The following is a 12150-nucleotide window of genomic DNA, read 5'->3' as shown; positions in this document are numbered from 1 at the left end:
ACCAGATATTAATTAGCCTACACAAGCCTACGTAAGGTGTGCAGGACCTCTCCTTCCTTATAGCAAACTTGCATGGTTTTTTGAATGTTTCCAACCTATAAAGTTATATAAATATCGAATGTTATTAAAATTCAGCTGTAGAGCTTTTAATTTGTTGTTATTCCAAGGGTTACCTCTGTGCATCTAAGGCAGGTTGAATATTTGCAGATCAGTGTAGTGGCCAATGCAAATCAATGCAGTTATGTGATGTGCACTCAGCTGAGCGGTTCATAAGCCCAAGTCCTAGAGGCTTAGAAACCTGAGAACTCTCAATTCCAATGTAAATGTGTGTATTTGATAGATCTTCTGCTTTCAATTACTTCTTACAGCTACACATCAAAACCTTTCCCAGTAAAACCAGCTCTGTGCATTCCCTTTTATGCCTGGATCATACTTTAATCCCTTATTTTGGGAAGCATTTCCCAGCAGGAAGAAACAAGGCTTCAGAACACATGAATCACAGCTGGAAAAAGCATTTGTGGTGTTTTAAGCTGATGTTGGTCTCTTCCACAGAACACATGAGTGACAGATGGTCTATGAAAAGGGAGAAGATGTGTTGCGAGAGGTAACAATGGGAAACTTGCCATAAGATTAATCTAATCATAAAACAAAGTAACTAGAAATCAAAATGAAAGTGGCTTGAGAGAAGCTTTGAAAGTTCCACTATGAAACACTGTTTTATCAACTCAGAAATGCCTATTTCAGTAAGTATTGCAACAGCATTGAAAAATTACACTAATCGCACCAATTAAAACCAAAATGGTATTTGGTTTTACAAGCTCAAGTAATCTAATGAAGAATGAGGTATAGGGACATTTTTACTTCTTAGATGTAGTTAGATATAGTAGGATGGAGTTTGTAATTACAAATAGAAGCCACATCCTTCCTTATCTGTGAGCACCTATCTGTCAGCGTGTTATTTTGGGGTATGTCATGGTATCAGAACTACTCATGACTACTTATATGTTACATATGTGTTACCTGTTTGTTCAGAGTGCCAGCAGCCCCTTAGGAGAATTCCAGTTCAGAATGCTAAGGAACAAGGGTTCAGCTTTTTACCAGGATGCTCCATTCTTCACAGAGGAGAAGCATTGCAGACAACAATGGTAAAAGGTGTAATATTAAGGCACAAATGTGGGGCTTTTGTAGAGGCTTCCCATCAGTCTAAGAGCCGCAACACAGCATATTCAAGTAACATGCGTACTGTGTATTCTCTCTATTTCACAAACAGGGCACTGTGAAGCTAAGTGTATGCAGAGGTTTCTGGAATTAACACCTTGCGTGGGCCATTTGGGCACAACTTCATTTTTCCAGGAAGTCTTACTGGCATTAAAGGTTTAAAGTTCCCTGGTTTGTATCTATTGATCCAAGCAGCCTGAGTGTGGTGCTGTATTAACAGAATAGCTCATTACACTGAGCCACTGCAGTTCTGCATATTGGAGGATGCTTTGGTTTCATGTGAACCATGTAAATCTGGGCCTGCTTTAGGAGAAGGTGATAACCACTGATCTGAATCTCTGGTGATTCATACTATTAATTCACTTGGTTTCTTCTTCCTGCTTGTATAGATCCACACTTTCAGTCTGGAGTACAGGAACAAGTTGCACTTGCATTATCCTGGTGTTATTAGCCCTTTATATGGATTGCAGTGACTCACATGAACCTTAGTATTTGCATTCAGGTAACTGGGCAAACAAATGTTCTAAAGGCATCTTTTCCCTACCTTAGTGCCTGTTCCTAGATTTGGACCTAGTAGGAGTGAGACAAAGATTGCATCATATAATTAATCCTTTCATATCTTCTACCTCTGGGATTGCTTTTAATGCAGCTTTTGCTAGAAGGACTGAAACCTCACCAATGAATGTACTCCATAGGTTGGTTACAGAGGTGTTGAACAGCCCCCAAATAATCGCTTTGCCTGTGAGTCTGCTTTGAACCATGTTCTGTAAGGAACATAAAGTCAGGAGAACAAGTTAGTTGAAGCACTTGGCTGATTCCCTGCAGCCCTTGATGGAGGTGGGGGTTCCCTCTGAAATGCCTCTTCTCATCAGCATGCAGAGCAATCAGGGTCAAGTCTCTGGGTAGGGGATGTATATCTTTATTTTTATGGCTGAAACAGGGAAAAAAAAATAAGGATTTTCCATTTCTTCTTATTCCCAGTTAATCCATCTATAGTGAGAAGTTCTACAGGCCTTGGGGAAAGACTCTGATCTGGAAGGAGTTATTCTTTTCTTTGATCAGCTTCTAAAGCTCTCTGCCAAGTGGTTAAAAAGACTTGGGATGTGTGAGAACTGGCTCCAGAGATCATGGGCATTTTCAGACATCTTGTTCTCTTGTTCCAATGTCTTTTCTTTATTCCAACTTCAATTCCCAATAGATTTTAACCCCAAAGCAATTAATCCAAAGCAAAAGAGGCTTTGGCTTTTGAGAAACTGGCCCTTTAAGCTTCTGAAGGTGCAAAATGTTTGCTGAGCTTAGTAGCAGGATAAAGTATGTGCTGCAAAGCTCCCAGGAAAGCAACAAAGCTCAACAAGCTCACAGAAGCTTCCCCTATAGAGCTCTCCGTTGGATTGCTCCCTGGAGAAGAGGATGGGAGAATGGAGTATCTGACAGAGGATGGGGTTACTTTTGAGGCTGATTTCATGGTGCCTATTTGCAGTGCTGACAGGAATTTCTACCCTGATTCTCACTTAAAACAAATTCTACTGAGGAGCTGAGGAACCCTAAACCATGTTAGCTCTTCAGTGGGGTGCTCATGTTAAGAGTCGAGATGGTGCGTAACTGGTACGAAGGTGTGGGCAGGATGTACAAACAAGGATGTGAGGGAAGTTTATGCAGGCTTTCAGGAATTCTTAGCTGAGAAACTTCCTGGAATAAGAACAGAAGACTCAGTCACTCCTAATTAAATGGTATTTCAGTGGACTTAAACTTTATCCTCAACTGTGCACAGAAAGAAGGAAAATGAAGGAAGGTTTCACCCTATTCCTTATCTTTTTCCAGTCTTTACTGTCAGGGTACACACTTGAAATCTTTCTCATTTAGAGTTTCAGGCAATTGTGAGTTTTCTTTTAAGACTAGCTCTGAAGACACCATAGGTTTAACCACCTTGCCCTGATGTGGACGGCATGTTAATTAATACTTATTCACTACTTAATGTCAAGTGCTGTTGGATGTGCAGAAGAGCAACAAGAATGCAGTTCAGAATCATGGTAATGAGGTTGTTCAGATGGAACCTTTGATTTTACTCCCTTTACAATTCCCTGGATTTCTGTTAATATTCAGACTCATTAGGAACATATTTGATTTTTCCAGGCAATTGATTTGCTTTGAATACATGTGCTAATGATCTTTCTTAGTGGGTTAAGCTTTTGGATGAGTTAATCAGATTGGACTTATTCACTCATGGTCCACCTATTTCAGCTCTTTTTGTTTGTACAAAGGATGCTTTATTCAGTCTCAAGTTAAATGTTTGGACCAATTAGCTAAGAAATTTAACTTCCAGTTTTCCATCTAGCTACAGGTTTGCCAGTACATCTCCATTGTGATTAGCATTACTTCTGCTGTCCTTAACCCTCACCTGCAGATACAGGTGTCTGCCTTTGTTCTTGCGTTAAATATATCTGCTACCTTCCTTTGTATCTTAACTGAGCTCTGTGGAAGGACCATGTTCCCAGTCTAAAGAAGTTCTGTTTCCTCCTGCTGAACTTCAAGTGCATCTCTCAGTCTAAGGTGTATATATCTTAGCACATGTTTATTATCTGCTAGTCCTTGATGTCTCCTTGGCTGACATAGCCCTCTTGGCAAAAGGCTGGCTGCCTCCACATGTGAACGTGGGTTTAGAATTGCAGTATAAAAATGAGAAAGCAAGTCCCACATGTCATATGTGAGAGGCCAAACCTTTGGCAGTACTGATCTGGAGAAGGCAGTGAGACATTTGAATGTGAACCTCCAATCAAGCAATGGAAGCAGTCCAGACAGGAAATAGAGGATGGGTAAATCATTCTCTAGTGATTCATGTAACCCTTTTCTGCTAGTGCATTAGCTTCCATAAGGATTTATTTAAATCATAGGTGAAATAGTTCATATATCTGAGGCAAGAAGTCAGCTGATCCAGCTTCTATTGAGAAAGAATCATCCCAGAACCATCCAGCCTGACTCTGGATGCAAGCCTGCCCTTGTTATATGTTCAGTACAGCAAACCCTGTACCATTAGGGTAGTAAATCCAGTAAGTCAAGACATGACCAGCGGATATCATTGCTAATTGTAGGGTGAAATAGCAAAGTGAGGGGTTAATGTGCTGTAGGTCAATAGTGGTTTTTTTCCAGTTCAACCCAAACTGCCAGTGGATCAGGTTCCAAAGCTTGGTTAAGCTCCTGTACAACCCCTGATGAAACAGGAAAAACCTGTGAATTGTTGGCTTTGAATCCTGTACTGAGGACAAGGTGCACTTGAGTAACGTGCATGCTTCAGTGTTTCATCTAAATGTCCAAAGCTTCAGAGGAAAGGGAAAAAATAGAGCTCTTTCTATAAGGGGGGGGGGGAAGATCTAATCTGTTTACACCCTGCATTCCTTACATTCCTTTGGCAGTCTGCAACTATAAAAGCCCTTAGTCCCACCTACAGTTTGAATTTAATGGAGCTAAGTCTTTCTGTAGAGGCAGATATGACATAATGCATGTAGAAGTCCTATTATTTAGACACCAGTGCACCTAAATTGTGATGATTTAGTGCTCTGAACAGAGCTTGGTTTTCCTTCAGTGGAGGGGGGGGGCATGCACCACTTTAATTCAGAAAGGCTTCTTTCCCTGATAGGAACTTAGAAGTGTCCGGGAATGGGAATGCCCTTTTCAGAATATGAAGCTGAGGGTGGGTTTTGCTGCTTTTCCCTTCTTTTTTTTTTCCTCTCCTGTTTGAATGTGATGACTCAAACTTGGTACAAATCCAAGGCAAATAAAAGGTGCAGGCGCCTCCACTATGCTTAACCCCTGAGTTGCTGTAAAGAGAGATCACAAAGCAGAATGAAACTGCTTCCCAATCCTTTCAGGGTGCTGTGGTCCGGGCACTCTCCTGCCTATGACACTGAAGGATTAGATGGGAGTTGAAGCTTTCTTATCTTGACTGCTTTGGTTATTAAATCATCCTTTTCACTGCAGTTTATCATAGTGGTGGGGTTAACAGCACCTAGATTACTTAGGTTTACTTTCCCATGTGCACTCTTAGCTTGGAGCCAGATGTTTGGTTGTTCTTGTTCACGTAACACCCTTGTGTCAGCCCATTGAAATCAATCAACAGCAGGATGCCCATGGAATTTGGACCAGGACCCAGGAGAAGTGAGCATGAAGTGATTATTTCTGCCACATTCAAACCATGATAGGCTTTTAAAGACTGAAATGGGGTATTTGAAATCGTTTTGGTGTGTGAGGAAGGGGCAGCCGAACCTGTGACCTGTAGCCAGGACTTAGGGCCTGAATGTAGACCCAGGTATTTGGATCAGGAAGCCACCAGGTCTCTTGGGAAGAGGATAAAGTGATTTAAAGATGGATCTGCCCATTGCTAATAAATTTATAGAACATATCATCTCCATATTCAGTGAATTTCACTTCTGCTCCACTTGAAGGATGTGCAAAATATAGATGGATATTCATCTGTCCAAAATATAGATGGATATTCATCCATCCAAAATATAGAAGGCTATCCAAAATACCCCCACCCCCACCCCCGCCCCAAACAACCTAAATCCCTAAAATCTCTATCACCCTACCGATCACCTCTTCATAAGCCCAGCTGGGATACTTAACACTTGGCTCCTTTATGTATGTAATTGTTTTGGAAGGAATTGCTGCTAGAACTGAATAAAGAGCACCTGGAATGCTCAGAAACATTTATTGTGTAACTGAATAAAGCACTTGGTATCTTTGGACCAGTTTTAGTAGCACTGTTGGGTTTAACCCGATGGTGTGGATGTCAAAGCACTGAAGTGTTGGTCTCTGAGGTGGAATTAGCTTCTTCACCTATTGGACCCGATATCACTAAGAGCAAACAGAGGCTTTTCTTCAGGTGGTTGCAGTGAAAGGAAACCAAAAAACTTAGTAGCAGGGCCATAAATGCAAAGTTAAATGTCTCCAGGGACTATACTATAGCCACAGCTTCCAAGTTCTACAATATTTAACTCCATGTTAGTACACAATATTTAACACCTGGTACATTGTGTCAGTCAGTCTCTAAACTCACAGGGGCAAAGAGATTAGATTTACTTTGAATGAAAAGATGTAAATCCCACGCACGAATATCTTTCTCTAATCATGCTTTGAGAAGTCATTGAAGAAATCAGTGGCTCTGACAATCAACGTTGGAAATAAGGGTATGTTTTGCATAACTCAACAGTAATATCCTGCAGGTGCCTCTGAAACAAAGACACTATGGGGAAGAAATGGCAGCAGAATATCAACAGCTCCCATCAGAACTGATCTAAGCTCAGTGACCAGCATTTCATAATCAAAACCTGATTTGAATAGTGTAGCCTTGAATCACAGCTTCTTCTCTTCCTTCTACGCCTTACAGTAGCTCTGATTTCATTTGCAAATGAAGGCATAAGCACAGCAATATTTGTTCTGATACCAAAATATTCTCTGGAAAATAGTTTGAATATAATGGAACAAATCTTCAAGGCTTTTCTTTCTAATACCTCCAAAGAAACCAGACTAAAAGAACCCTCTTGAGTTCTGTGCAGCTCAATCTTGTATCAGCTGTGGCTCATGCTTATTTCTTCCTCTTACCTGTCTTTCCCTTTCCTTGTTCCTTCATGTACCCACTTTAAAAATCAATAAGGTAGAGTAAAATCTTGCATGGTTTGAGATAGAAACACTTGTTTCTGTTGCACAAATCCTCACTGAAATTCCAGCCAGGTCCCAGTGTTATTTTCAGTCCCTAAGGAGCAGGGGAACGACCACTGAGTTGTGACCTGTTGCAACAGTTCCTTATCTTCTGCTTCAGAAAGAAACCAAGCCTTTTATTTTGCACTATTCATGTAAGCTGAAGAGTCAGCCTCTGCCTTTATAGACTTCCCCTCTCAGCTCTCAGAACTAGGAAAAGACCTTGTCCTTTGCAAGGCTGCACAGTTCTCCACAAGGATGCAGAACTGATGTGCTGAGTCCTGCTTGCTGGGGGGTGCCGGACATGTGGAGGGTGACGTGTGGACTCTAGTACTTCCCCTAAGGTCAGCTTCCCCACCCAAGCTGGGAATGGGTGTTAAGGGATGGTCACAGCAGCAGAGTTGCTTTTGGAAGCTCTTGAACAAGCTCTCTTGTGATGGGATTGGTACTTATCAGGTGTGCTACAAAGAAAAGCGTTTAAAAACAAATCCTTTGCTGTGCCACCCGTTCAAGAAGTGCTTAGGAAGCATCTTATCTACTGAGCAGAGTGCTGCAACACAGTGAAGCTCTGCTGACACGAGAGAGCAGTGCTGTTTTATAGCAGACATGAACCGTTGACTGAAAGCACAGCAGTGAATCAGTGTGTTTGTCGGTAGCAAACAGGGAGGGCTCCCTCAGCCATGCAGATTTGCTTTTGTCTGTTCCATATTTACACTCTCAGCTTTGGGTTGACTCTTCCTTTGCATGTTTGTGCTACAGCATTCAAACCATTCCAGCATCTTCTGCTTCAGTACATAACAACAGGGTCACCAATTGGGGAAGCTGCTGCCTGAGGTGCTGGTGGAAGGGCTCAGGCCTGTGGGACTCCTCCATGGAGGGCGTTACACAGCCGTGCCTGGCACAGCACACTCAGCCCAGTGAGTATTATGGGAGCACAAACTGCTTGGCATTAGGGGCACAGGAGGGGCTGCAGAGATAAGCAGCAAGTTAATGAGGCATAGAGGCACTAAGAGATGACATAACCAACCACAGGAGACTCACAGTAGCTAAACCCATTACTGCAGAAGTGTATTGGTCAGTCTTTGTAAGGAGATGCTTCCAGAACTCTTCACACTCTCAAACTCCCCGTAGGCTGGTTTTGGAGGGATATTTTCCAGATATAAATCCAGTCCTCAAGTACTGTCTAACTCTTTTTTTCACAGCATTCTTCTTGTTTCACCATTTGCATCCCTTGGCTTCCATTTGTCATTTGTTTTGCTGCTTCTGTTTCCCCGAAGGTACCTCATCTCAAAGGAATGAAGTATTTTGAGCCAGTGCCCAGAGGCCCAGTGTTAATTTGTTTTATGGCCCTTTCCTCCTCTTTTTCTGCAAGGAGAAATGCTTTTTTTTCACCTAGAGGAGCTGTTTGAATCAGCAAGTTGAAAACATCGCCGTCAATCACGGTCAGGTTCAGCCTAATTTCCAAGCGTCCAAGTGATTCAGGGAGTTCTATTTGTAAAACCGATCAAAGCCCATATGCCAGATTTGAAGTCATTTCAGAGTTTACATCCCTTGATTTGAAGGCGTCTTCAGTTCCTAAACATATGCCATAATGATTTCATGCCTTAGGGCTGACATCCTCTAAGGTATGTAGCTTCCCAGAATCTACTGAAATCACAGATGCTGGGGAACAAGAATCTAGGAGTTCCAGGATGTATATTTCAACATGATAGGCTAAAGTCAGTAACTGAGACTTTTTTTTTAGGGTCCCAAAATCCACAGTTAAAATACATGAATGTTAATGCAGGCAGTAATTTCACATCTCTTTCTCTGCCTTCAGTCTCTTCCACACACCACCTGCAAACTTCCTTGTTTAGGAAGGATTCACATCTTTGGGTACAAGATAAAATACTGTCCCCTAAGCTCTCATTTTACAGAATCATAGAATAGTCAGGGTTGGAAAGGGCCTCAAGATCATCCAGTTCCAACCCCCCTGCCATGGGCAGGGATGCCTCACACTAAACCATCCAACACAAGGCTTCATCCAACCTGGCCTTGAACACTGCCAGGGATGGAGCACTCACAACCTCCCTGGGCAACCCATTCCAGTGCCTCACCACCCTCACAGGAAAGAATTTCCTCCTTATATCCAATCTAAACTTCCCCTGTTTAAGTTTTAACCTGTTACTCCCTGTCCTGTCCCTACAGTCCCTAATGAATAGTCCCTCCCCAGCATCCCTATAGCCCCCTTCAGATACTGGAAGGCTGCTCTGAGGTCTCCACGCAGCCTTCTCTTCTCCAGGCTGAACAGCCCCAACTTTCTCAGCCCTTTCAGGCTAATTGAATGGGCTTGTCTCCTCTGCTTTGAAGCCTGTGGCCTCCAACAATCCAAGTCAGCCTCTGGCCTCAAACACTTCCCCAAAACCCACAGCACCAAATGATTACTTTGCCCAAGAGCTCTTTACGTGATGTGACTTACTGACAACAACTTCTGTGCTGTGTGAGCAGCCTGAAATCACTCTGCTTCTCTCCAGTCACTGCCTGGGTTGGGCTCAGCACGCAGCTCCTCTTGGGGAAAGCTGTTTAACTGCGTATGTGTATTACAGGAGGTTTGGAAAAGGTAGTCTCAGGGCTTTCTGTAAGGGGTTCAGGCAGCTGGGCAAGCAAACTCAATTACAACAGCCTTCTTAATGCTTGGGCTGTGTCCCCTACCACAGGCAAAGCAGACAACAGCCTGCCATGGGCTGTGAGGGGTACCAAAGGGCTCATCACTCTACTTGTCTACTCCAATTATGCAAAGCCATGGAGAGTTACACTGGCAGCAGCAGCCCCAGAGGTGTCAGGACATCGAATAGTCCAAGAGGAATAATAATAACTCCTTTAGGAGGAGGCCAGGCCTTCCTAAAACTGGGAACTTCCTATCAACTCCCATTGCCTGGGAGCATCCACGGTAGAAAGCCCATTCTCCAGTTCCAGCCATTTCCCTTTGGCTCTGTGCCTTCCATCTGAAGAACTCTTCTTGTTTCCTGTTGCCTCTCTTACAGAAGCTTTCTTTTAGCCCAGCTATAGGCAGCTGAATACCCCAGTCTGCCTTTGCTTTTAACAAACATTCATCTACTTTGCTGCTTCTCCAGAGTGAAAGAAATAACATCACCTATGGGCAGACATTAGCTGAATAGACCTGGGGTCACAGACAGAGACATCAGCCTTGACTGAAGCTGCTGACCCCGGGTGTTTTGGCTCTTTGAGTTTGAATATTTGATCCATTAAAATATAGATTTGAATTCAGCCATGGTGAGGCATTAACAATCCTGCTCTAAATGATTAATAGAATAAAACAGCCTCCTGCAGCTCCAAACCATAGATGAGCTCATCTGTTACTTGCGAGCTTTACTTTGTTCTCATCATTAGAAAGAGGAGGTTTTGAACCCATCAGAACTCTTCTATCTGATATAAATCACAGGGTTTAGCCCTTTCAGCAGCATGAAAATAAAATGGAGCATAAATGGGTAGAAAAAGTTAATTTTCACTTTTCTGAAGGAATTAAATTGATGTAAGATACCTTGTCATTGAAACAGTGGTGTCAAACTGTGATTGGGGTGCTTCACAGCAAAGAAGCAAAGGGTGGTAAATCACAAGGTGGCTTGGTGATTGCTCTTGGAAAATTCATTCATTATCAGCATAGTTACTCATTTATACATTGCCATTAGCTAACAGCAAAATACAGCAACCAAAATGTGCCCAACAGGTGATAGAGTCTTTGCTTGAAAGGGTTAAGTCCACTGCTGCAATAAAGCTACTATAAAGCAACAGAAAAGTGATCAGACAGCCATGGAATGAATGATGGAAGGGACGGGAGGACCCTGGGAGGTCATCTCTTCCACTGCCCCAGCTGGGAGGAACTCTAAGAGCCATCACTAGCAGACCTTTCTTGATGCCACTGAGAACAAAAACTGCCAGGATCTGATTTTGTCCAGCACATATTTGCTTTTCCTCCTACTCTTCATCCTTTTTTTTTGCAGTTACTTTCATTGAAATGATCCTCCACTCCTTAAATACAACTCAAAGTCTCTTGACTTTTAGAGTCTCTGCACTCATTCAGCTCAATAGTTCCTGCTACTAGTAGACAGCTCTCAAAAAGAAGTACAGTGGGAGGAGTAGCAGCACGGAGCTTGTCTTGTCTAATGAACCAAGCTGAGCGAAGCCATGCCAAGGTTATCTAGGTATGGTTGTATTTGATAGTGACTCATCCAGGGAGCTTCCTGGCTGGCCAACACCCTTTTCTACTAACTGCTCTGGTGGGAAGGGTGACTCAGTGGCTGCTTTGCTGGGAAGAGTGCTATGGTGCCCTTTCTATATGGGCTATCTTGGAAGCTGCCAAGAGAGAAAAAGACATGTTCTAACTAGCTGGGTTTTCATAAGGGAGGCACCTTTTAGATAGAGATTGCTTTGTTCAAAGTTGGAAAGTAAAGCAGGAAATTCGGAGTTAAGGACAATACTTTCTCCTGACCTAAACCTCCCAAGTGAAGAATCATAGAATCATTCAGGCTGGAAAAGATCATTGAGTCCAACCAACTGTTGGATCACACCAAAACATCAGCATTTCCAGCAGGTTCAGTGGGAATATGCTCTCCTTATACTACTAGCACAGTGTGGACTCTCACTTAACACAATCCTGACTGGTCAAGGGCAAGGAAAAGGGCCGCTTTTCCCCCCCTCATACCTCCCTTGGATTCACACTGCACTTGAGCAGAGTCTGTCTGGATTTGTATAGGGTAAATCTCAACTCAAAAGCTAAAATCTTGTCTCTGACACTTAAATTACACAGTCTGTAATTTAAGGGCAAGAGCATCTGGCCTTTTGTCTGAAGGAGTCACTTCAGGGAAGCTGCTTTCATCTGCACCTCCACATCCCCATCTTTAAAATGGGAGGAAGGATGAAACGGCTCAAGTTCTACCCATGGCAATGAGAGAGGTGAATGTTTCAGTAGCTGTGAAGTCATCCCACCACAGTACACAAGAACTTGAAAGCATTGAGGTGTTAATCCCATTTCCAGCAGGACAAATAGCAGTTTTAAGGCAGCCCTTCTTCATCTCAACTGAACTTGAGTGAAGTTTTAAGAACTTAAGGGTTGGGCTCATCAGATTGATGAAGAGTAGAATGTATTTTTATACGTGGCATCAGGTGAGATTTATTCTTCAGAAATTGGCCTGAACTGGCCCTGAGTCTGTTGGCCCCAAACTGTTGGCTTCATCAAAC

At 42.8% G+C, this 12150-nt stretch overlaps 1 long non-coding RNA gene across 1 annotated transcript; it reads left to right on the top strand.

The window, feature by feature from the left end:
* Positions 1-550: 550 nt before the first annotated feature.
* Positions 551-1326, top strand: LOC136022853 (uncharacterized). The gene is made up of 3 exons (XR_010616350.1): positions 551-604; positions 1033-1152; positions 1271-1326. It is a non-coding gene; the product is annotated as an uncharacterized LOC136022853 (long non-coding RNA).
* Positions 1327-12150: the final 10824 nt, after the last annotated feature.

This window comes from Lathamus discolor, chromosome 16, assembly GCF_037157495.1.
Source record: "Lathamus discolor isolate bLatDis1 chromosome 16, bLatDis1.hap1, whole genome shotgun sequence".
Lineage (NCBI taxonomy): Eukaryota > Metazoa > Chordata > Aves > Psittaciformes > Psittacidae > Lathamus > Lathamus discolor.
Note: the sequence above shows the minus strand (reverse complement) of the source record. Positions and strands in the feature narration are given on the sequence as shown.